This window comes from Pongo pygmaeus, chromosome 20 (assembly GCF_028885625.2).
Source record: "Pongo pygmaeus isolate AG05252 chromosome 20, NHGRI_mPonPyg2-v2.0_pri, whole genome shotgun sequence".
In the NCBI taxonomy this organism is placed as follows: domain Eukaryota; kingdom Metazoa; phylum Chordata; class Mammalia; order Primates; family Hominidae; genus Pongo; species Pongo pygmaeus.
Genome location: NC_072393.2, coordinates 41965425 through 41987384, shown reverse-complemented (window position 1 = coordinate 41987384; position 21960 = coordinate 41965425). Strand labels below are relative to the sequence as shown.

The 21960-nt window shown below is 42.4% G+C and overlaps 1 protein-coding gene and 1 long non-coding RNA gene across 16 annotated transcripts in view; one reads left to right on the top strand and one right to left on the bottom strand.

The window, feature by feature from the left end:
• The window catches only part of ZNF529 (zinc finger protein 529), a 61579-nt gene that overhangs the window by 10404 nt on the left and 29215 nt on the right, over positions 1-21960 (top strand). Inside the window, exons 2-3 of one of the 9 annotated variants that reach the window (XM_054462357.2) lie at positions 5329-5406; positions 7559-7614. The exons of 1 other annotated variant lie outside the window; for it this stretch is intronic. The gene's annotated coding sequence lies outside the window, so the exon portion shown is untranslated. Of the gene's footprint in view, positions 1-5328; positions 5407-7558; positions 7615-21642; positions 21896-21960 lie in introns of those variants that run through there. 7 more of the 9 variants (XM_054462359.2, XM_063657570.1, XM_054462354.2 and 4 more) reach the window with 7 other exon arrangements.
• Positions 294-21744, bottom strand: LOC129019562 (uncharacterized). Of its 7 annotated transcripts, none has more exons than XR_010124918.1 (6): positions 20040-21574; positions 18971-19076; positions 17729-17825; positions 1069-1154; positions 701-844; positions 419-545 (listed from the first exon to the last, which is right to left on the bottom strand). It is a non-coding gene; the product is annotated as an uncharacterized LOC129019562 (long non-coding RNA). The 7 variants fall into 7 exon arrangements; XR_010124916.1 differs by lacking the exon at positions 18971-19076 and having other exon boundaries at positions 20040-20119; positions 21410-21544; XR_010124919.1 differs by having other exon boundaries at positions 18971-20119; positions 21380-21513.

The window sequence follows — 21960 nt, the reverse complement described above, 5'->3', positions numbered from 1 at the left end:
GGAGGCTGAGGCAGGAGAATCACTTGAACCCAGGAGGCGGAGGTTGCAGTGAGCCAATATTGTGCCACTGCACTCCAGCCCGGGTGACAGAGCAAGACTCCATCTAAAAAAAAAAAAAAAAAAAAAAGAAAAATAGGAAGTGCTGAGCTAGAAGCAGTTGGGTTGACTGGGAGGCAGGATTCCATGTGAGCCAATGCCATTTTGAAATGGCATTGTTTTCTGCTTTTGTGTGTGTGGTGTGATCAGGCAGTTCCAGTTGCTGCATGACAAACCACCCCAAAACTTCGTGGCTTAGAACAATAACATTCTCTTTAATTATGAATCTGCATATTAGAGCATTGGGGGACAGCTAGTCTCTGCTCTACTTGGCTTCAGCTGAGGTGGCTTGAAGGTTGGGAGTCGGAATCATCTGAAGGCTTGCTCGTTTTCACGCGTGGTGGTTGATGTTGGCTGTTGGCTGGAGCTTCAGCTGACTACAGCTGGAATATCTAGTTGTGGCCTTTCTATGTAGCTGCTTGGATTCCTCACAGCACGATGGCTGGATTCTATCGGGGGCAACTTGAGAGAGATTAGGATGAAGTTCTGTTGCCTTTTCTAACCTAGCCTTGTTAGATACACAGTGTCATTTCTGTTGTATTCTGTTTATCAAGGGAGTCCCAAAGGCCTACCCGATTTCAAGAGAAAGGGAAATAGACTGTACCTCTTGAAGGAGTTAGTGGCAAAGTTTGGAAGAGCATGCAGGACCAGAAATGGTGTTATTGGTCTCACTGGAATTTATGGTCTCTGATCATCCCTGATGCCATTCATGCAGTTCTGGTGTGGATGGTGTCATCCCTTTGCAACCCTAGAAAGTCAAACGGAGGGAGCATTTTCTCCCTTTGTTATCTCAAGATAGGGTTGAGTGGCTTAATTTTAGGTCCAGGTCAGCATTAGCAGAGTGGGGGATGGGCCAGAAACTTGCTGTCTGGACCCTACTTTTAGATTATGAGGATGTCTGCTTGGTGTCTACATCTGTCTGCTGGACTCCTTGTGGGTGCAGGGTTTCATTTTGTCCAGAATCCCTCTTACCTCCCCGATTTTGGAAGCTGAGAGGCACATCTCATCTCATGGGCAGTTTTCCTTCCCCAGCTCTTGCCTCTGTGGTCTCTGTGCTTCTGCAAAGAGAAGACCCCTGAGGAGGACTGACAAGTTCTTAACCATTTTTAGCCATGGTTTTGGTGAACTGTTTGTCTCTACTTCTTAAACACAGTCATATTTTAGATCATGTAAACATTACCTTATCTTGAAATGTCCTATGTAACAGAGATCTAAGAAGTTGTCCCCAGTTCCAGTGAGTGATGATGCCAAACAGCCCAAGATTCTCCTAATGGATCCCTCTATTTTCTCATTAATATTTAGCATCCACTATCGGTTCAGCCCTTTTTTTTGGAACAGTAAAATGAAAGCTCTTGAAGAGGTATTGGACTATCCAAAAGATGGTGGACGGATGATTAAAAGAAGCTGATTTCATTCGATTATAGATTGGGACCTGTCCAGGCACAGTGGCTCATGCCTGTAATCCCAGCACTTTGGGAGGCTGAGGCAGGCAGATCGCTTGAGCCCTGGAGTTCAAGAGTAGCCTGGGCAACATGGCGGAAACTCCATCTCTACAAAAAATTAGCCAGGTGAGGTGGCGCATGCCTGTAGTCCCAGATACTCTGGAGGCTGAGGTGGGAGAATCACCTGAGCTGGGGAGGTCGAGGGTGCAGTGAGCGGTGATCGCGCCACTGAACTCCAGCCTGGGTGACAGACTGAGACCCTATCTATAAAAAGAAAAAAGAATCTACTCTTTAGGATTTTTAAGTAAATACTTGTGTCATCTACAGAGGAAGTTTTCTTCTTTGCCAGTATTTATAGGTTTCATTTATTTTGTTGCCTTATTGTAATCGCTAGGACTTGCATTAGTAGTCATAGATAGGCATTGTTGCCTTTTTTATCATAGGAGGATTGTATTTAATATTTCATCACTATATTATAGCTGGAGGTTTTCATAGACTATCAAATTGAACAAGTTCTCATCTACTTCTAGCTTGCTGAGAGTTTTCATCATGAAGGGATATTGTATTTTGTCCAATAATTTTTTGTATACTAAAGTGATCATATTTTTTTCTCCTTTATTCAACTAATATGAATAAAATTGATTTTTAAAACTGTTAAGCAGAAAACAATGCCATTTCAAAATGTCATTGGCCTACATGGAATCCTGCCTCCCAGCCAACCCAACTGCTTCTAGCAGCATTTTCTATTTCTTTTTTTTTTTTTTGGTTAAATCTTGTATTAGTGGTTCATTTTGTAACCTTTTTACATATTTCTAGATTAAATTTGCTACCATTTTCTTTTTTTCTTTTTTTTTGGAGACAGAGTCTTGCTTTGTTGCCTAGGCTGGATTGCAGTGGCGTGATCTCGGCTCACTGCAACCTCCACCTCCCAGATTCAAGCGATTCTCCTGCTTCAGCTTCCCGAGTATCTGGGACTACAGGCACGTGTCACCATGCCCAGCTAGTTTTTTGTATTTTAGTGGAGACGGAGTTTCACCATGTTGCCCAGGGTGGTCAGGGTGGTCTTGAACTCCTGAGCTCAGGCAGTCTGCCTGCCTTGGCCTCTCAAAGTGCTAGGATTACAGGTGTGAGCCACTATGCCCGGCCTTTCTCTTTTTTTGAGACAAAGTCTTGCTCTGTTGCCCAGGCTGCAGTGCAGTGGCATGATCTCGGCTCACTGCAACCTCCACCTCCCGGGTTCAAGTGATCCTCCCACCTCAGCCTCCCAAGTAACTGGGAGTACAAGCATGCACTGCCATGCCTGGCTAATTTTTTTTTTTTTCTGTATTTTTAGTAGAGACAGGGTTTCACCATGTTGGCCAGTCTGGTCTCCCAACTCCCGACCTCAAGTGGTCCACCCGCCATGGCCTCCCAAAGTGCTGGGATTATAGGCACGAGCTGCTATGCCCAGCCAAATTTGCTACCATTTTCTTAAGAATTTTTGCATGAGGTTTTTGGTCTGTCATTTCTTTCCTTGTAATATCTTTATCAGGTTTTGGTATTAGGGTAGTAGTGGCCTCAAAAAATGAACGGTCCTCTCCTTCCCTATTTTCTGGAAAAGTCTGTGTAAGATTGGTGTTATTTGTTCCTTAAATTTCTGGTTGAATTATCTGGCAAAACCATCTAGGCCTGGAGATTTCTTTTTTTGATGTAATAAATTAAATTTCCTTTTTTTTTTTTTTTTGAGATGGAGTTTCGCTCTGTCACCCAGGCTGGAGTGCAGTGGCACGATCTTGGCTCACTGCAAGCTCCGCCTCCTGGGTTCACGCCATTATCCAGCCTCAGCCTCCTGAGTAGCTGGGACTACAGGTGCCCGCCACCACGCCCGGCTGATTTTTTTGTATTTTTTAGTAGAGACGGGGTTTCACCGTGTTAGCCAGGATGGTCTCGATCTCCTGACCTCGTGATCCGCCCGCCTCAGCCTCCCAAAGTGCTGGGATTACAGGTGTGAGCCACCGCGTCTGGCCTCAATTTCCTTAATGTATCTGTTTCATCTTATGTGTTTTAGTAAGTTATATATATATTTTTTAGAAATTTTGTCCATTTCATCTGAATTCTCAAATTTGTTGACTTAAGTTGTCTATAATAATTATTTTCTTTTTTTTTTTTTTTGAGACGGAGTCTCACTCTGTCACCAGGCTGGAGTACAGTGGTGCAATCTCGGCTCACTGCAACCTCTGCCTCCTGGGTTCCAGCGATTCTCCTGCCTCAGCCTCCTGAGTAGCTGGGACTACAGGCGCACACCACCATGCCCAGCTAATTTTTCTATTTTTAGTAGAGATAGGGTTTCACCATGTTGGGAGGATGGTCTCGATCTCTTGACCTCATGATCTGCCCACCTTGGCCTCGCAGTAATAATTCTGTTGGACTTCTAATATCTAAAATGCTCCTTAGTGATAAGTTCTTTCATTTTGATATTGGTAATTTGTCTTTGCAGTTTTTAAATTTATAATTCTAGCTAAGGTTTTATCAACTTTTTTTTTTTTTTTTTTTTTTTTGAGACGGAGTCTTGCTCTGTTGCCAAGTCTGGAGTGCACTGGTACTATCTCAGCTCACTGCAACCTCCACCTCCCAGGTTCAGGTGATTCTCCTCCCTCAGCCTCCAGAGTAGCTAGGACTACAGGCGCATGCCACCATGCCTGGCTAATTTTTGTATTTTTAGTAGAGATGGGGTTTCACCATGTTGGCCAGGCTGGTTTCAAACTCCTGACTTTAGGTGATCTGCCCGCCTCGGCCTCCCAAAGTACTGGGATTACAGGCATGAGCCATCGTGCCCACCCAAGGTTTTATCAATTTTGTTGATTTTTCAGAGAATTCACTTTTAGTTTGGCTAATTATATATCTATTTCATTTATTTTTTTCTCTCATCTTATTTCCTTTCTTCTGGGTACTGAGGGTTTACTCTGCTTTTCCTTTTCTAGCCTTTTAAAGTAGAACCTGTAGTTATTGATTATAGGCCTTCTCTTCTAATATAAGCATTTAAATCCAGAATCTCTACTTTAACTCCATTCCACAAATTTTCTTTTTATTTATTTACGTATTTACTTATTTATTTTTGAGGCAGAGTCTCACTCTGCCACCTGGGCTGTAGTGTAGTGGTGCGATCATGGCTCACTGCAACCTCGACTTCACAGGCTCAAGCGATCCTCCTGCCTCAGCCTCCCACATAGCTGGGACCACAGCCACGCAATTGCACACCACCACATCCTGTTAATTTTTGTATTTTGTAGATATGAGGTTTCACCCTGTTGCCTAGGCTGGTCTGAAACTCCTGAGCCCAAGCGATTTGCCTGCCTTGGCCTCCCAAAGTGCTGGGATTATACATACGAGCCACCATGCCAGGCCCCACAAATTTTTATATGGTGCATTTTCATTATCAGTTAGTTCAAACTATTTTCTTTTTCCCTTTGATTTCTTCTTTAACCTATGGATTATGTAGAAGTGTGTTTAATTTCCAAACATTTGTGGGTTTTCTAGGTACTTCATTGTCAGTGATTCCTAATTTCATTTGACCGAAGAACACATTGTGTACAATTTTGATCCTTTGAAATTCACGGATGCTTTTTTTTATGGCCTAATATGTGGTCTGTCTTGAATAAAACATGTGCACTTGAAAAGGACATGTATTTTACAGTTGTTGGGTGCATTATTGTGCAAAATATTAATTTTATCAAGTTGGTTGATAATCCATATATCTTCACTGATATTTTTTGTCTCTTTTTTTTTTTTTTTTTTTTTGCCGGTTGCTGAGAGGTGGATGTTAAAATCAACACCAGGACTACAGTAAGGCTGAAATCATTGAAGTGCTTGGAGTGCAGAACTGAAAGAGGTACTTACTAACTTTTAGGGCTGTGTAAGTGCAGTGTTGTTTGAAGCTCTTTGTGTGTTTCTGTAAAGACTGGTCTGGAAAACAGACCAGAGGAAAACATTTCCTTGCTTTTCCTCTGCTCTCACATGAAAACAACAAACACAGTAAGAGTCAACACCAAAGACTTCAATGACCCCCAGATATGTGGGGATTTCCCCCTACCAGCAAGCAAACAAATCAGTTCTGCAGCAGACACTAACTGCGTATCCTCCAATTTAATTCTGACACTATCTGCCTGGAAATAGCATCAGATCCCTCAGGTTGAGGGCTCAGTCCCCACGACTGCCATCCCTTCAGACACCAGTTGCAAGTCTGGGCCTCTAGAACTTCTGACCAGCTGGGCTTCAAGCTGGCATTCCCAGACATTTACAGTGGCTCAAGACTGGAGGATCACTTGAGGCCAAGAGTTCAAGACCAGCCTGGGCAACATACTGAGACCTGTCTCAAGAAAATAAAAAGTAAAATTAGCTGGGTATGGAGGTATAAGCCTGTGTAGTCCTAGCTACTTGGGAGGCTGAGGTGAAAGGGTCACTTGAGCCCAGGAATTCAAGGTTACAGTGAGCAGTGATCTGTGCCATTGCACTCCAGCCTGGGCGACAGAGCGTGATCCTGTCCTAAAAAAAAAAAGATGGGGTTCTCACAACCTCCTCTTTGGGTTCAATTAATTTGCTGAAGTGGCTCACAGAACTCAGGGGAACACTTATGTTTGCTGGTTTATTATAAAGGATATTACAAAGGATACAGATGAAGAGATTCATTGGGCAAGGTATGGGGAAGGGGCATATTATTGGAGGCACAGAATAGGCAAGACTTCAGAGAAAGTTTCTCTTCTCTCCCAACTTCTTGCTGCCATTGTCTGTTAGGTTTGATCCACAATGGATGGATCTCATTCTACTTTTCTATTTCCCTAATATTTGTCATGGCCCTTTTGAATCTTGCCATTCACTGTTCTGATTTTCACAGTGCTGGGGGTCATCAGTATGTTCCTGAGGTGGAATAGCACTCATTTCAGAACAAGGATGACAGAGGTGTGGGGAGCCAACATACACTTAGGGAACAGGGCAGACCAAGTGAATGACAACTCTCTTTCCATCACACCCATCCTCAAATCATGAGGTACTTATCCACTTTTACCTCTGAATACAGGACTGTGGTTCTCCTATGTAAAGACGGCAGGGAGTGGACGCTAGGAGGGTAAAACAACACTCTGAATAAAGCTCAAGAGATCTCCCACGGAATTTCATTAAACCACTACTGGAGGCCATATACTAAACAAGTAATCCCTTAAGGCATGAGACACATTAAAACCACTTTATTGAGCCATAATTCATATACAATTCACCCATTTAAAGTGTACAATTCAATGGATTTTTGTATATTCACAGAGTTATACATTCATCACCACAATTTTATTTTATTTTGAGAGAGTCTTGCTCTTTCACTGAGGCTGGACTGCAGTGGCATGATCTCAGCTCACTGCAACTTCCTCCTCCCGGGTTCAAGCGATTCTCCTGCTTCAGCCTCCCAAAGAGCTGGGATGACAGGCACACGCCACCACACCCAGCTAATTTTTGTATTTTTAGTAAAGAAAGGGTTTCACCATGTTGGCGAGTCTGGTCTCAAACTCCTGGGCTCAAGCATCACCACAATTTTAGATCGTATTTATCTCCCAAAGAAATCCAGCTCCCCTTAGCTGTCACTTCCAAACCCCCATGCCCTCCAGCCCTAGGCAACCGTTAATGTGCTTTTTCTTGAGAGATTTTCCTGTTCTGGACATTTCATATAAATGGAGTCATGCAGTATGTAAATCCTTCATGACTAGCTTCTTTAACTTACCATAATGTTTTGAAGGTTCATCCATGTAACGTGTATCATTATTACTTTCTTTTTATGACTGAATACTATTCTAAGGTGTGGTAAGGATATGACATCTTGCTTACCCATTCATCAGCTGACGGATGTTTAGGTTGTTTCCATTTTTTGGCTACTGTGAATAATGCTGCTGTGAAGATTCATGTGCCTGTTTTAGTGTGGAAATGTTTTCATTTCTGTCAGGTAGATCTGAGGAGCAGAACTGGAGATTATATGCTAACATTATGTTTAACCATTTCAGGAACTGCCAGATTGATTTTCACAGCAACTGGACCATTTTACATTCCCACTAGCAGGGTAAAAGAGTTTTTATTTCTCAACATCCTTCTGAACACTTTAAAATAAATTATAGCCATTGTAGTAGGTGTATTCATAGTATCTCATTATTGTTTTTTTGTGCATTTCCCTAATGGGATTTTTTTTTTTTCCCTGAGATGGAGTCTTGCTCTGACACCCCGGCTCAAGTGCAGTGGCATGATCTTGGCTCACTGCAACCTCCGCCTCCTGGGTTCAAGTGATTCTCCTGCCTCAGCCTCCTGAGTAGCTGGGATTACAGGTGCTCGCCACCACACCTAGCTAATTTTTGTATTTTTAGTAGAGACGGGGTTTCACCATGTTGGCCAGGCTGGTCTCAAACTCCTGACCTTAAGTGATCCACCTGCCTCAGCCTCCCAAAGTGTTGGGATTACAGGTGTGAGCCACCACGCCCAGCCACTCATGGGATTTTATTATACCTTTATGCTGATAGGAGTAAACAGAAACTGCATACTCGTCTTTTTTCTTAATATAGAAACCTTATACATATTTATGTCTTTTAGAAAAACAGAGATGAGTTTAAGCATTATCAGGGCAGTGAATTATGACATAAACAACAGGATTTAGGATTACTATTGAAATATGAGGTCTTAAAGACTCCTTTGCACAAATAATACAAATAAGCAAATTATAGACAGGAAAATAGCTGAGGATGATCAGAGTTATCTCTCTACTGAACAGGAGAGTAATGCTGATATTCACTGAGTGTTCTCAATTCAATACTTTATCATATCAGGTTCTTTTAAATAGCTTTTTTTTTTTTTTTTTTTTGAGACGGAGTCTCGCTTTCGCTCTGTTGCCCAGGCTGGAGTGCAATGGCATCATCTCAGCTCACTGCAGCCTCCATCTCCCGGCTCCAAGCAATTCTCCCGCTTCAGCCTCCTGAGTAGCTGGGATTACAGATGCGCACCACCACACCCCACTAATTTTTATATTTTTAGTAGAGATGGGGTTTCATCATATTGGTCAGGCTGGTCTTGAACTCCTGACCTCATGATCCACCTGCCTCGGCCTCCCAAAGTGCTGGGATTACAGGTGTGAGCCACCGCGCCCGGCAACCATTTAAATAGATTTTATGACACAGAGTGGTGTCTTTTCCCCTGCAGCTCCATAGGGAGAAGACATCTCCATATTTTTTAAAGATTCCCTTTTAGTACTATTAGGTGGGTCTGCATCCTTAAGAATTTTACTTGTTTGCATGATGACAAAACAGGACTGAAAAGCTCAATACATATTACAAGGAAATGGAAAATGGAGTTGATAATTTCTGAAGTTAAAATGTAATAAACAGCATATAATGTTTTATAGTGAGGATGGGATTTCGTATTCCACAATGGACACTCCTGTCTTTGCCTGACCTTTCATTGTCACCTCCTCTGCCTCATGATCCACAGTTGGAATCCCTTAAATAATCAATTTGGCATGTAAATCAAGGAACAGTACATACTTAGCTTAGCAGATGTAAGCGTAAATGTTAAGACATTGCTTAGAGATCCATAGTTACTGAGCCAGCTAGAGAATGAGCTGTGTGGTGATGTTAAGTATCGTTAACCATCACATCCAGTCCTGGAGCTGGCCAGAAACCAGAGTCTCCTTGTTATCTTCCATCCCACCAAAATCCAGCCTCCCAATGTTGCCACTGCTGAGGAGTATGGAAAGGAGTCATGAGTTAATCACTTAGGAAAAATTCATAGTAATCTCTTTTGTATGCATAGTGCCTTATGGTTTACAAAGCAATTTTCCAGCTTTTATTTCAGTTTTGTGAGAAACAGAAAGACACTAATTTATTGACTGCACTGCAGACACTGAATATACTTTGTCTCATTTCATAAAGACTTATTCCCTCAATTTACAGATGAAATGGGTTGAGCAGAAATGCCTGTCTTCATTTTACATCAGAACAGAATGAGGTTCAGTAACATTAAGGGATACACACAACTAAAAACAGTGCAGGTGGGGATTGTAGCTAGATCTGTGAGCACAGGGCTCTGGAACACTGACTGCCCTGCAGCTCTGTTACTCCACATGAGGATGAACCTGGGGCTCTCTGCTGGTCAAGAGGCAGCTCATTTCTCTATCAAACCTCACAAAAACTTCCCACTCATCCATGAGCCCATGTAAGCCTTTAAACTGGGAGTAATGGGAGGGCAGGGAGTGGAAACTGATAGGCCTGAGTCTTTAGTTCTTTCCTCCATGTTTAGTGTTGGGTTTGTTGTTTCTCCCTACCACAAACTCAGAGAGGCAAGGACCATGCACTTTGGCCACAGCAACCTGATTGACTTATGTGCTATTCTGGTCAGACTTCATCTTCCAAGAGCTGTCACCAGGCCTCCCCTTAGCTCAATGACCCATCTCTTTCCCCACTTTCTTTTTAATCAGGCTTATACTTGCTGCTGCTTTTATGTTTTATTGACTTCTATGAGATCAATTAAGTGCTCTTTATTCTCCTTTCCCCTGCACTGGATTAAAAATAAGATATTGTATTGCTTTACTATCGGAAGTTACTCTTAACCTTGCATCTTTGACTTAATGACTAATTGGTATCTCCTTCTTGAGCAATAAAAAAGACCTTAGAATGCTGTAAGTACATTCTTTCTTCTTTTTTTTTTTTTTTTGAGACAGAGTCTCCCTCTGTTACCCAGGGTGGAGTGCAGTGGGGCAATCTCAGTTCACGGCAACCACCACCTCCTGGGTTCAAGCGATTATCTTGCCTTAGCCTCCTGAGTAGCTGGGATTACAGGTGAGCACCACCACACCCAGCTGATTTTTGTATTTTTAGTGAAGATGGGGTTTCAGCATGTTGGCCAGGCTGGTCTCCAACTCCTGACCTCAAGTGATCTGCCCATCTTGGCCTCCCAAAGTGCTGGGATTACAGGTGTGAACTACTGCATCCGGCCTCTTTCTATTTTTGTCGGGTGCTTTTGATCTAATTTGTTTTGAAATTCCATAAAAAGTAATCATCATTACTTAGTAAACAGAATCCCCAACATATTTACCAATTTCCTTGCTCATCATTTAAAATTTTATCTCATTCTTTCTGGGTTTTTCTTTTTGCTGATTCACATCCTTTAGAAATTCTTCCAGTGAGTCTATGAGAAAAACCTTACCTTGTCTGAAAATGTCTTTATTTTGCCCCACTCTTAATTGCTACTTTTCCTCTATCACTTTGAAGGTATTATTCTCCTGTCTTCTGATATCTTGTGCCCAATCATCTTTCCTTTTAGGTAGCATGTCTTTTCTGTTTTTCTTTTCTTTCCTTCCCTCCCTTCCTTCTTTTCAAGATTTCTGTTTTGCATTATCACTGTGATGTGTCTAGGTGTTAGATCCGCTTTCATTATCTTACTTGACACTCATTTTGATTCCTCACCTTAAAATTGAGTTTAATTATGAAAAGTTGTAAACCACTTTTTCTTCTGATGCTTCTCCTCCTTTTTCTCCTTTTATGACATTTATTAGATGTGTCTTGGGCCCTTTTATTTTCTTCCATGTCTCAGTTTCTCATCTGTATTTCACTTTTTATCTCTGTGCTGCATTATAGGTAATCTCTTCAGATATATCTTTAAGTTCATTAATTTTGAGCTGTGCCTGTTATGTTCTCTATACTTAAGATCTTTTTTATTTCTAGAAATTTTCTTTGGTTATTTTTTAAATCTACTGATTCTTTTTAAGTATTATGCTTTCATTATGAGTTTTTTTCCATTTAAAACATTTCATATTCTTTCATATTGTCATATCATATGCAGTTCTTGTAGGTGCCAACTTTATTATTTATTTACTCTGCTGACCCTCCTGTGATGGTTATTTCCTTGTTGTTTGTAATTTTTGTTTTTGAGCTCATCTCGGTGGGGCAGAGGTATGCTTTGTTTTTGTTTTTAAGGGTTTTTCATGTGCCCTGGATTAAGACAGCATTCAAAACCATGTTACATTTACTTTTGGCTGTTGCAGGGGTTTCAGTGGAGCTGAACCTGGTTCTGTATGTATGGATTTTTATTTATTAAAACTTAAAATTTTAGGCCAGGTGTCATGGCACATGCCTGAAATCTCAGCACTTTGGGAGGCCAAGGTGGGAGGATTTCTTGAGCCCAGGAGTTCAAGACCAGCCTGCACAACAAAGTGAGACCCTGTCTCTAAATTTTTTTTTTAATTAGCTGGACATAGTGGTGCCCACCTGTAGTCCCATCTACTTGGGAGGCTGAGACAGGAGAATCACTTGATACTAGTAGGTTGAGTCTGTAGTGAGTCATGATCATGCCACTAGACTCGTCTGGGTGACAGAGCAAGACCCTGTCTCCAAACAAACAAAAAATTAGATACAGACTTTGTTTTTCTATTTCATCTCGAGTCAAGAGTTTTGAGAAGCTGTGCTTTTAAAGGAATGGATGAATTTCATCTAAAATGTCAAATTTACTGGCATAAAATTGTTCATAATATTGCCTTATCATTTTACTGTCTATAGGATCCGTAGTGGCATCTTCATTTTTATTCCTGACATGGGTAATTTGTGTTTTCTCTTTTATTAATTATGCTTACTAGGATTTATCAATTTTTAAAATACCTTCAAATAAACTTTTTGTTTTGTTCATTTTCTTAATGGTCTGCTTTCTATTTCTACCTAATTGATTTATGCTCATCTTTTTTTTTTTTTTTTTTTGAGATGGAGTCTCGCTCTGTCACCCAGCCTGGAGTGCAGTGGCCCGATCTTGGCTCACTGCAAGCTCCTCCTCCCGGATTTAGGCCATTCTCCTGCCTCAGCCTCCCGAATAGCTGCGACTACAGGCGCCTGCCACAACTCCCGGCTAATTTTTTGCATTTTTAGTAGAGATGGGGTTTCACTGTGTTAGTCAGGATGGTCTCGATCTCCTGACCTCGTGATCCGCCCGTCTCGGCCTCCCACAGTGCTGGCATTACAGGCATGAGCCACCACGCCCGGCCGATTTATGCCCATCTTTATTTCTTTTTTTTGACTTTTGGTTTAGCATATAGCATGTTTATTATTCTTGTTTAAGCCTTTCTTCATTTTTAAAAATTGTAGCAAAGTATACATGTAATATAAAATTTACCATCTTAACTATTTGAGTACACAGCTCAGCAGCATTAAGTATATTCCCATTTTTGTACAACCAACATCCACAACTTTTTCATCCTGTAAATGTGAAACTATATCCATCAAATAATAATTACCCTTTCCCCCCCCGCCCCCAGCCCCTGGCAACCACAAGAAACCTACAAACTCTCACTACAAGCGTTAATAGCCTAAAAGTGGGAGACCAGTAATACTTTCTGATTTTATGAGTTGGACTACTCTAGATACTTCATATGAGTGGAATCATAAGTAGTTATCTTTTTGTGATTGGCTTGTTAGAATATCCTCAAGGTTCAGCCACATTGTAGCATATGTCAAAATTTCCTTCCAAGGCTGAATAATATTACATTGTATGTATATGCCACATGTATTAGTCTATTTTGTGTTGCTATAAAGGAATACCTGAGGCTGGGTAATTTATAAAGAAAAATGATTTATTTAGCTTATGGTTCTATAGGCTGTACAAGAAGCATAGTGCCAGCATCTGCTTCTGGTGAGGCCTCAGGAAGCTTACAATTATGGCAGAAGGCAAAGGAAGAGCTAGCATATCACATGGCAAGAGGGAACAAAAGGGGGAGGGAGGAGGTGCCAGGCTCTTTTAAACAACTAGCTATAGGGTGAACTCATATCCATGTGGAGGACACCAAGCCATTCATGAGATCCACCCCATAATCCAACACCTCCCACTAGGTGCCACCTCCAACATTGGGGGTCACATGTCCATGTGAGATTTTGAGGGAACAAATATCCAAATCATATTACCACATTTTGTTTATCCATTCATCCACTGATGGACATCTGGGTTGTACCTATTTCTTGGCTATTGTGAATAATGCTGCTATGAATTTCTCCTTTTTTTATTTAAGTACTTAACATTCCTCTCAACTCTGCTTTAGCTGTATCCTTCCAATTTTGATATGCTGTATTGTCACTTTTTCATATTTCAAAACATTTTCCCCTTATTCAATGATCTGTAGATTTAGAAGTGGGTTATTTAATTTCCATGTATTGAACGACTGTATAGGTTTCTTATTACTGGTTTCTAATGCACATTCCCTGTAATGTGGCAATCTTTTGAAGTTTATTGTGACTTATGGTCCAGCCTATAGTCTATTGTGGGGACTGTTCAGGTACATGAAAAGAATGTAATTTTTCAATTGTGGGTATGGTGTTCTGTAAACAACAATTAGGTCATGTTGACTGGTGTGGTTCACATCTTCTATACAGTTGTCCCTTGCTATCCACAGGGGACTGGTTCCAGGACACCTTGTGGATACCAAAACCTACAGATGCCCAAGTTTGTTATACAAAATGGTGTAGTAGTTGCATATAACCTATGCACAACCTTCCGTATACTTTAAACCATCTCTAGATTTTTTATAATACCTAATACAATGTAAATGCTATGTAAATAATTTTATACTGTATTTTAAAATTTGTATTTTTTTTACTGTCATTGTGTTTTTTCTGAATATTTGTGCGTTGCCATTGGTTGAATCTGCATATATGAAGAGCTGATTACATATACTACTGAATTTCTTGCCTACAAGTGCTATCAATTAATGAGATATAATTGTGGATTTCCAATTATGCGTGTGGATCTTTCTTTTGTTCTGTTAGTTTTTGCTTCATAAAATTTAACACTCTCATTATAGGTTCATACCAGCATACATATTCCTGATGAACACATACAGTCATGTGTCATGTAATAACATTTTACTCAATGATGGACACATATACAATGGTGGTCCCATAAGATTACAATGGAGCTGAAAAATTCCTATCACTTGTTGACGTTGTCATGCAACATATCACTCAGGTGTTTGTGGTGACGCTGGTGTAATTAAACCTACTGTGCTTCCAGTTGTATAAAAATATAGCACATGCAATTATGTATAGTACGTAATAGGTGATAATAATAAGTGATTACATTACTAGTTTATGTAATTTATTGTACTATTTGTATTATTATTTTAGACTGTACTCCTTCTACTTATTAAAAAAAAAAAGTAACTGAAAAACAGCCTTAGGCAAGTCCTTCAGGAGGTATCCAGAAGAAGGCATTTTTTTCATAGGTGATGACAGCTCCATGCATATTTTTAATCCTGAAGACGACATTCTAGTTGAACAAGATATGGCGGTAAAAGACAGAGATATTGATACTCTAGACCCTGTGTAGACCCAGGCTAAAGTGTGTTTGTTTTTAACAAGAAAGTTTAAAAAGTAACATTTTAAAAATAAAAAAAATTTTAAATAGAAAAAAGCCTATAGAATAAGGACAGAAATATTTTTGTGTTGCTATATAATGTGTTTGCGTTTTAAGTGAAGTGTTACTACAATTCAGAAAGATAAAAAATAGTAAGTTTATAATGTAAAAATATTACAGGAAGCTAAGGTTAATTTATTATTGAAGAAAACTTTAAAAAATAAATTTAGTGAAGCCTAAGTGTACTGCTTGTAAAGTCTACAGCAGTATACAGTAATATCCTAGTCCTTAGCATTCTCTCACAACTCACTCACTGATGCACCCAGAAATTCAGTCCCGCAAGCTCCATTCATGGCAAGTATCTTATATCGGTGTGCCATTTTTTAATATTTTACAAAGTATTTTTACTGTACCTTTTCTATGTTTAGATACACAAATACCACTGTGTTATAAATGCCTACAGCATTCAATACAGGTATGCTATATGCTATATAATGTGCTATACAGGTTTGTAGCCTAGGAGCAATAGGCTATACCATATAACCTAGGTATGTAGTAGGCTACCCCACTGCTGTTTGTGTTAGTGTGCTCTATGATGCTTGCATGATGCAATCACCTAATAACACATTTGTCAGAATGTATCCCTGTAGTGACAAATGTATATGCAAATTCCTAATGACCTGCTCTTTTATGACTGTTACCTATCTCCTGCCATATACATTGTTTTGAGGCCTATTATCTGATACTACTATAGCCATGCCAACTTTCTTATACTTAATGTGTATATTTTTCTTGACCAATTTTAAGTAGCTTTCTCAGCTTAGAATTTCTAATTCACACATGTAGTATTTTTTTTTTTTTAGATGGAGTCTCACTCTGTCTCCCAGGCTGGAGTGCAACGGCGCAATCTCGGCTCACTACAACCTCCACCTCCCAGGTTCAAGCAATTCTCTGCCTCAGCCTCCCGAGTAGCTGGGATTACAAGCACCCACGACCATGCCCGGCTAATTTTTAGTAGAGACAGGTTTTCGCCATGTGGGCCAGGCTGGTCTCGAACTCCTGACCTCAGGTGATCCACCCACCTCGGCCTCCCGAAGTGCTGGGATTATAGGCATGAGCCACTGCCTCCAGGCGCAAATACCCAACTTAATACTACATATGGCTGGGTGCGGTGGCTCACGCCTGTAATCCCAGCACTTTGGGAGGCCAAGGTTGGCAGATCACTTGAAGTCAGGAGTTCAAGACCAGCCTGGCCAAATGGCGAAACCATCTGTACTAAAAACACAAAAATCAGCCAAGTGTGGTGGCACACATGCCAGTAATCCCAGCTACCAGGGAGGCTGAGGCAGCAGAATTGCTTGAACCCGGGAGGCAGAGGTTGCAGTGAGCCAAGATCGCACCACTGCACTCCAGCCTGGGCAACAGAGCAACACTTCATCTCAAAAAAAAAATTCTCCCCCAGTGGGGTGCAGCGGCTCATGCCTATAATCCCAGCACTTTTGGAGGCTGAGGTGGGGGGATCACAAGGTCAGGAGATCGAGACCATCCTGGCTAACACGGTGAAATCCCATCTCTACTAAAAATACAAAAAATTAGCCGGGCATCGTGGCGGGTGCCTGTAGTCCCAGCTACTCCGGAGGCTGAGGCAAGAGAATGGCGTGAACCCGGGAGGTGGAGCTTGCAGTGAGCCGAGATCGCGCCACTGCACTCCAGCCTGGGCAACAGAGTGAGACTCCATCTCAAAAAAAAAAAAAAAAGAGACCAAGACCATCCTGTCCAACATGTTGAAACCTCGTCTCTACTAAAAATACAAAAAATTAGCTGTGTGTGGTGGCGCGCGCCTGTAGTCCCAGCTACTTGGGAGGCTGAGGCAGGAGGAGCGCTTGAACCTGGGAGGCAGAGGTTGCAGTGAGCCGAGATAGCACCACTGCACTCCAGCCTGGGCGACAGAGTAAGACTCCGTCTCAAAAAAAAAAAAAAAAAAACAAATCTCCCCCCCACTCTTTGTTCTTGCCCCTCACTTGAACGATAGGAAAAAAAAATAAGGGATTGAGTTCTTCATTTTGTAAAAAAAAATGTAAGGGAGGAATGGACAAGAGAAAAAGAGTGGGTAGTACTGAATTAATGTCCAAGGGAAGGCTTAGAATACCATTTATTTTTTCACCAAGACTGAAGGCCTGCTCTATTCCTAGGCTCCTGGCACCACGGACCTGTTTCTCTTGTCCTCTCTCTTCTCCAGTGCTTTCCTGAACATCAAGAGTAGAGTTCAGCTGAGCGTGGTGACTCATGCCTGTAACCCTAGTACTTTGTGAGGCCAAGGCAGGAGGATCACTTGAGCCCAGGAGTTTGAGACAAACTGAGCAACACAGTGAGACCCCGTCTCTACAGAAAATTTTTAAAAAAATAGCTGCATGTGGTTGCATGTGCCTGTAGTCCCAGCTACTCAGGAGGCTGAGTGGGAGGATCACTTGGGCCCAGGAGTTTGAGACTGCGGTGAGCCATGACCATGCCACTGCATTCCAACCTGGGTGACTCTGTCTCCAAAAAAAAAGAGAGTACAATCTTGTATCTTATCTTTCAATCAGATTACTCCCATTCCTCTGGTGGCCACTAGAATGGAGCTGTATAAATGGGACAAGGCCCCCTGGGATATGGCTAGAAGGGAAACAGTGGTGCAACATGACCCAGAAGGTGAAGGGAGAACAATGTAACATGGGAGGACCTCCCTCTTCCCATATGCTGTTAATAATAATGTGATCTACCCATTCTACTTCATAGAAAGTAGGGCGGGGCACGGTGGTTCACACCTGTAATCCTAGCACTTTGGGAGGTCAAGGAGGGCGGGTTGCTTGAGCTCAGGAGTTCGAGACCAGCCCAGTCAATGTGGCGAAACCTTGTCTCCACCTAAAATACAAAATACAAAAATTAGCCAGGTATGGTAGTGGGTGCCTGTGGTCCCATCTACTCAGGAGACTGAAATGGGAGAGTCACTTGAGCCTGAGAGGTCGAGGCTGCAGTAAGCCAAGATTGTGCCACTGCTCCCCAGCCTGGGTGACAGAGACCCTGTCTCAAAAAAAAAAAAAAAAAAAGAAAAAGTAGAATCACTCACTAGTAAACTGAGATATGTGGACATGATGAGGCTTTCCCTTGTATGGGCTCTCCTGAGTACTCACTACATAGACATCAAATCACTATCTGTATAAAAAAGGTTTATAAAAGGAATATATGCTTATTTAATTCAAGGGAATATGTTTCTGTTTATAGGAGTGAAAAGGAGTGCTGAGTGATAGCCAATTATTATTATTATTATTATTTTGAGACGGAGTCTTGCTTTGTAGCCCAGGATGGAGTACAATGGCACGATCTTGGCTCACTGCAACCTCCGCTTCCCGGGTTCAAGCAATTCTCCTGCCTCAGCCTCCCGAGTAGCTGGGACTACAGGCGCGGGCTACCACGCCTGGATAATTTTTGTATTTTTAGTAGAGACGGGGTTTCACTATGTTGGCCAGGCTGGTCTTGAACTCCTGACCTCGTGATCCACCTGCCTCAGCCTCCCAAAGTGTTGGGATTACAGGCATGAGCCACCGCGCCTGGCCAAAATATCCAATTAAGTGAACAGTAGTTACAATTAGAAGGGAAACTGGAGAAGGCAACATGGTTATCTGACTAGAATAAAAGAAAATGGAGAATCCTATCTCATGGAAGTTTCATGGTAGGCAAATGCTCAGTTATCCTGGGGGAAAGATATTTCAGAAAGGAGAGAAGAAACATTCTCAGCCATAGCTTTTATAATTTGCAGGAAAGGACCCTTGCTCTTTTGGATTCTTTTTTTTAAAAGGTGAACAACACAGAGAAGGGAGGCAAAAGAAGCCACGTGAGGCCGGGTGCAGTGGCTCACGCCTGTAATCCCAGCACTTTGGGAGGCGGAAGTGGCTGGATCAAGAGGTCAGCAGTTGGAGACCAGCCTGGCCAACATGGTGAAACCCTGTCTCTACTAAAAATACAAAAATTAGCCGGGTGTGGTGGCAGGTGCCTGTAATCCCACCTACTTGGGAGGCTGAGGCAGGATAATTGCTTGAACCCGGGAGGCGGAGGTTGCAGTGAGCCGAGACGACGCCATTGCACTCCCACCTGGGTGACAGAGCAAGACTCCACCTCAAAACAAACAAACAAAACAAAACAAAACAAAAAAAACACATGTGAAACCTCTTAGAGTTTCTATAATAACTTGGTTAAACCTGCCTAGTTAACTAATAAACATTTACTATTAAATACTAATCATTATGCCAGATAGTAACTATTTAGTAATACAGGTTGGGGAAGTAGAGAAGAAAGTAATTACACTGTAGGCTCCAGACAGTTGAAAGGAATTTTTCTTTTAAATGAAGTTTGAAATTTGATTTTTACAGTAAATATTTTAATTAGAAAATGACTATTTTAATTACTACACAGCTGACTTTGTGATTTTTAGTATTTCAAGTACTTTTACCTGGCTTAAAGTGATTTAGGAGGGCATTAAATCGCCCTCAATTTCATCCAGGGGCAAGCAGGGGACGGGGGGATGGGACCTCATCTATATAACTATTCAAAGTGGTAGGGATGAAAGTATTTTTCTTCTGTGCTACATATGGAGTCCTCCTCATTTCAACATATTGGATTTAGTTTGTATGATGTTTCCAGGTAATGCAACCCTGTCATCTAGAAATTATAATTTTACCTCCTAGTTTCCAATGCTTGTGATATTTTGGTTATTAGAAACTGTCATAATTCTGCAAGCAAAATGAAATACACCAGACACACAGAGTTCTTCAGTCATTAACATCACTTACATAGTGATCCATTTTCAGTTATCATGGAATGTACACACAAAACCATGATAAATAACAATTAGCACAGACACATTCAGTTTCCTGTGATCTTACCTACTCCACAAAGCCACAATCTATGGACCCTACATGACATTCACAACCCTGTTGAGCCCATCTCATAATTCCATACAAACATAGCAAAGCAAACTCAAAAACTACTTACTCCAGTTACACAATCTCACACACACAAATCACAACTAATCATTCTAAAAGGCTTATCGGCTTCTTGGAAAGTTAAATGTAAACTTACCAATTACCTAGCAACTTTTCTTCTAAATATTTGCCCAGGAGAAATGGAAACGTGCCAGCTTTATTCGTAATGTATAAAACCTGTAAATATGCCAAATGTTCAACAACAGAAAAATGACTACACAAATTGTGGTATATTTGCACAATGGAGTGCTGTTCAGAAAAAGAAAAATGAACTACACATGAAATCTCACAGACATTAGGGTAAACTAAAGGAGAAATACGGAATTCCAGAACTGACAGTTACAGTGACACAAATCAGAACTATGGCTGTCTCTGCTTTGAAACTGACTGAAAAGGACACCAGCAAACTCCGGTGGTGCTGGTGTTGTAAACCAAAAATAAAATCTTAAGCACACCCAGACCATCTGAATGGATCCCTCCTCTTGGCCAGGGCATTCCTAACCTGAAAAACTAGTAAAGCCATGATGGAAAGGCGGGGGTGGGCGGGTCGGACATGCCTCATTATCCCCTCCTCCATTTTGGAATTACTGATAGAAAAGACCCCAAGTCTGAAAAGAAACATTTACAATCTATTCTCTGTGAAGCCTGCTACCTGGAGACATTCCTAAGTCTTACGTCAATAACTCAACCCATTGCCAATCAAATAATCTTTGAATCTACCTATGACCTGGAAGGCCAGCCACCTTCCAGTTGTCCCGCCTTTCCGGAGGGAATCAATGTACATTTTACATGTATTTGATTGGTGTCTCATGTTTCCCTAAAAGATATAAAACCACATATATCCCGACCACCCTGGACACAGGTTCTCAAGATCTCCTGAGGGCTGGGCCACCGGCCATTGGTCACTCATATTTAGCTCAGAATAAGTCTCTTCAAATACTTTAGAGTTTGAGTCTTTTCGTCAACAGTGTAAAACACGCCCTAAGGCAGACACACACATACTGAGCCGCCGCTACCTGCCAGATTCCACTTGGGGCCTTTCTCATGGTGCAAAACGGACAAAAACTCCAAGTCACCCTCAGGTTTACGACCACGGGTTACATCCTGAGGCCCTCACACTTAGAAGCCAGAGTGGAGCAAAACCTCGCCCGACTCAGGCTCCGAGTTCTCCCCTCGACCCTCCCCAGCCTAAAGCCTGTACCTGCTTCAGGCCTTCCCAGCCCGGCCCTCCAGTTCCTTCTTCGGCCTCCCTCAGCCTGGGGTCCGGGTTTCCTCCTCGGCTGAGCAGCCGGGTCCGCGACTCCCTTCACCCTCCCCGGCCCGGGCTTCCGGTTCTTTCCAGAGGTGAGGCAGGGGCCACCTAGAATTCCGCGGCCCCCCACCTCCCCCAAGGCCACCCTCGCCCCAGCTTCCTGTTCCCCATTCTGTCCTCCCAACCTAGGTTCCCGATTACTGCCTCGACTTCACCTTGCCGTCGGGGACCACCAGCCGCCTCTTCCGCGCTTAGGGGACGCGCAGCGGCAGCCTCTGCTGAGGGCAAGGGTCTGCGCACCCGGAAACTCCGGGGTCTGGGGCGTGGTGCGGCCCCTGCGGCCAGCGGGCTCCGCTTGAGCTTCAGGGCGCTTTCGTTGTTGGACTACGTTTCCCACAGGCCCCAGGGCCGCGGATGAACTTCGAGCTTTGCTTCCTTTTCCGGTGTTGTGGTTATTGAGTTAAGCTTGGTGAGTCGAGGTGACCCGGGCCGGGCTGCGGGAGGAGCTCGCGGTGAGGTGGCCCCGCGCTGCTGGGCGCGGTCGGTCCACGTGGAGCCGGTAGCCTGAGGCCTCTGTACGCGGGAGCTGCGGACGATGGTTGTTAGTGCTATTGTTTGTTACGACGTCATTGTGGTGTGTGTGTGTGTGAGACGGAGACCCTAGCGTGTGCCGTGGGTGCTGTTTGATCGGACTCAGGACGGTGAGTAGGGGCGGGGCCTATCGTGTAACCCTGGTCTACGGTGACGTGATCGTGTGACAGCACTG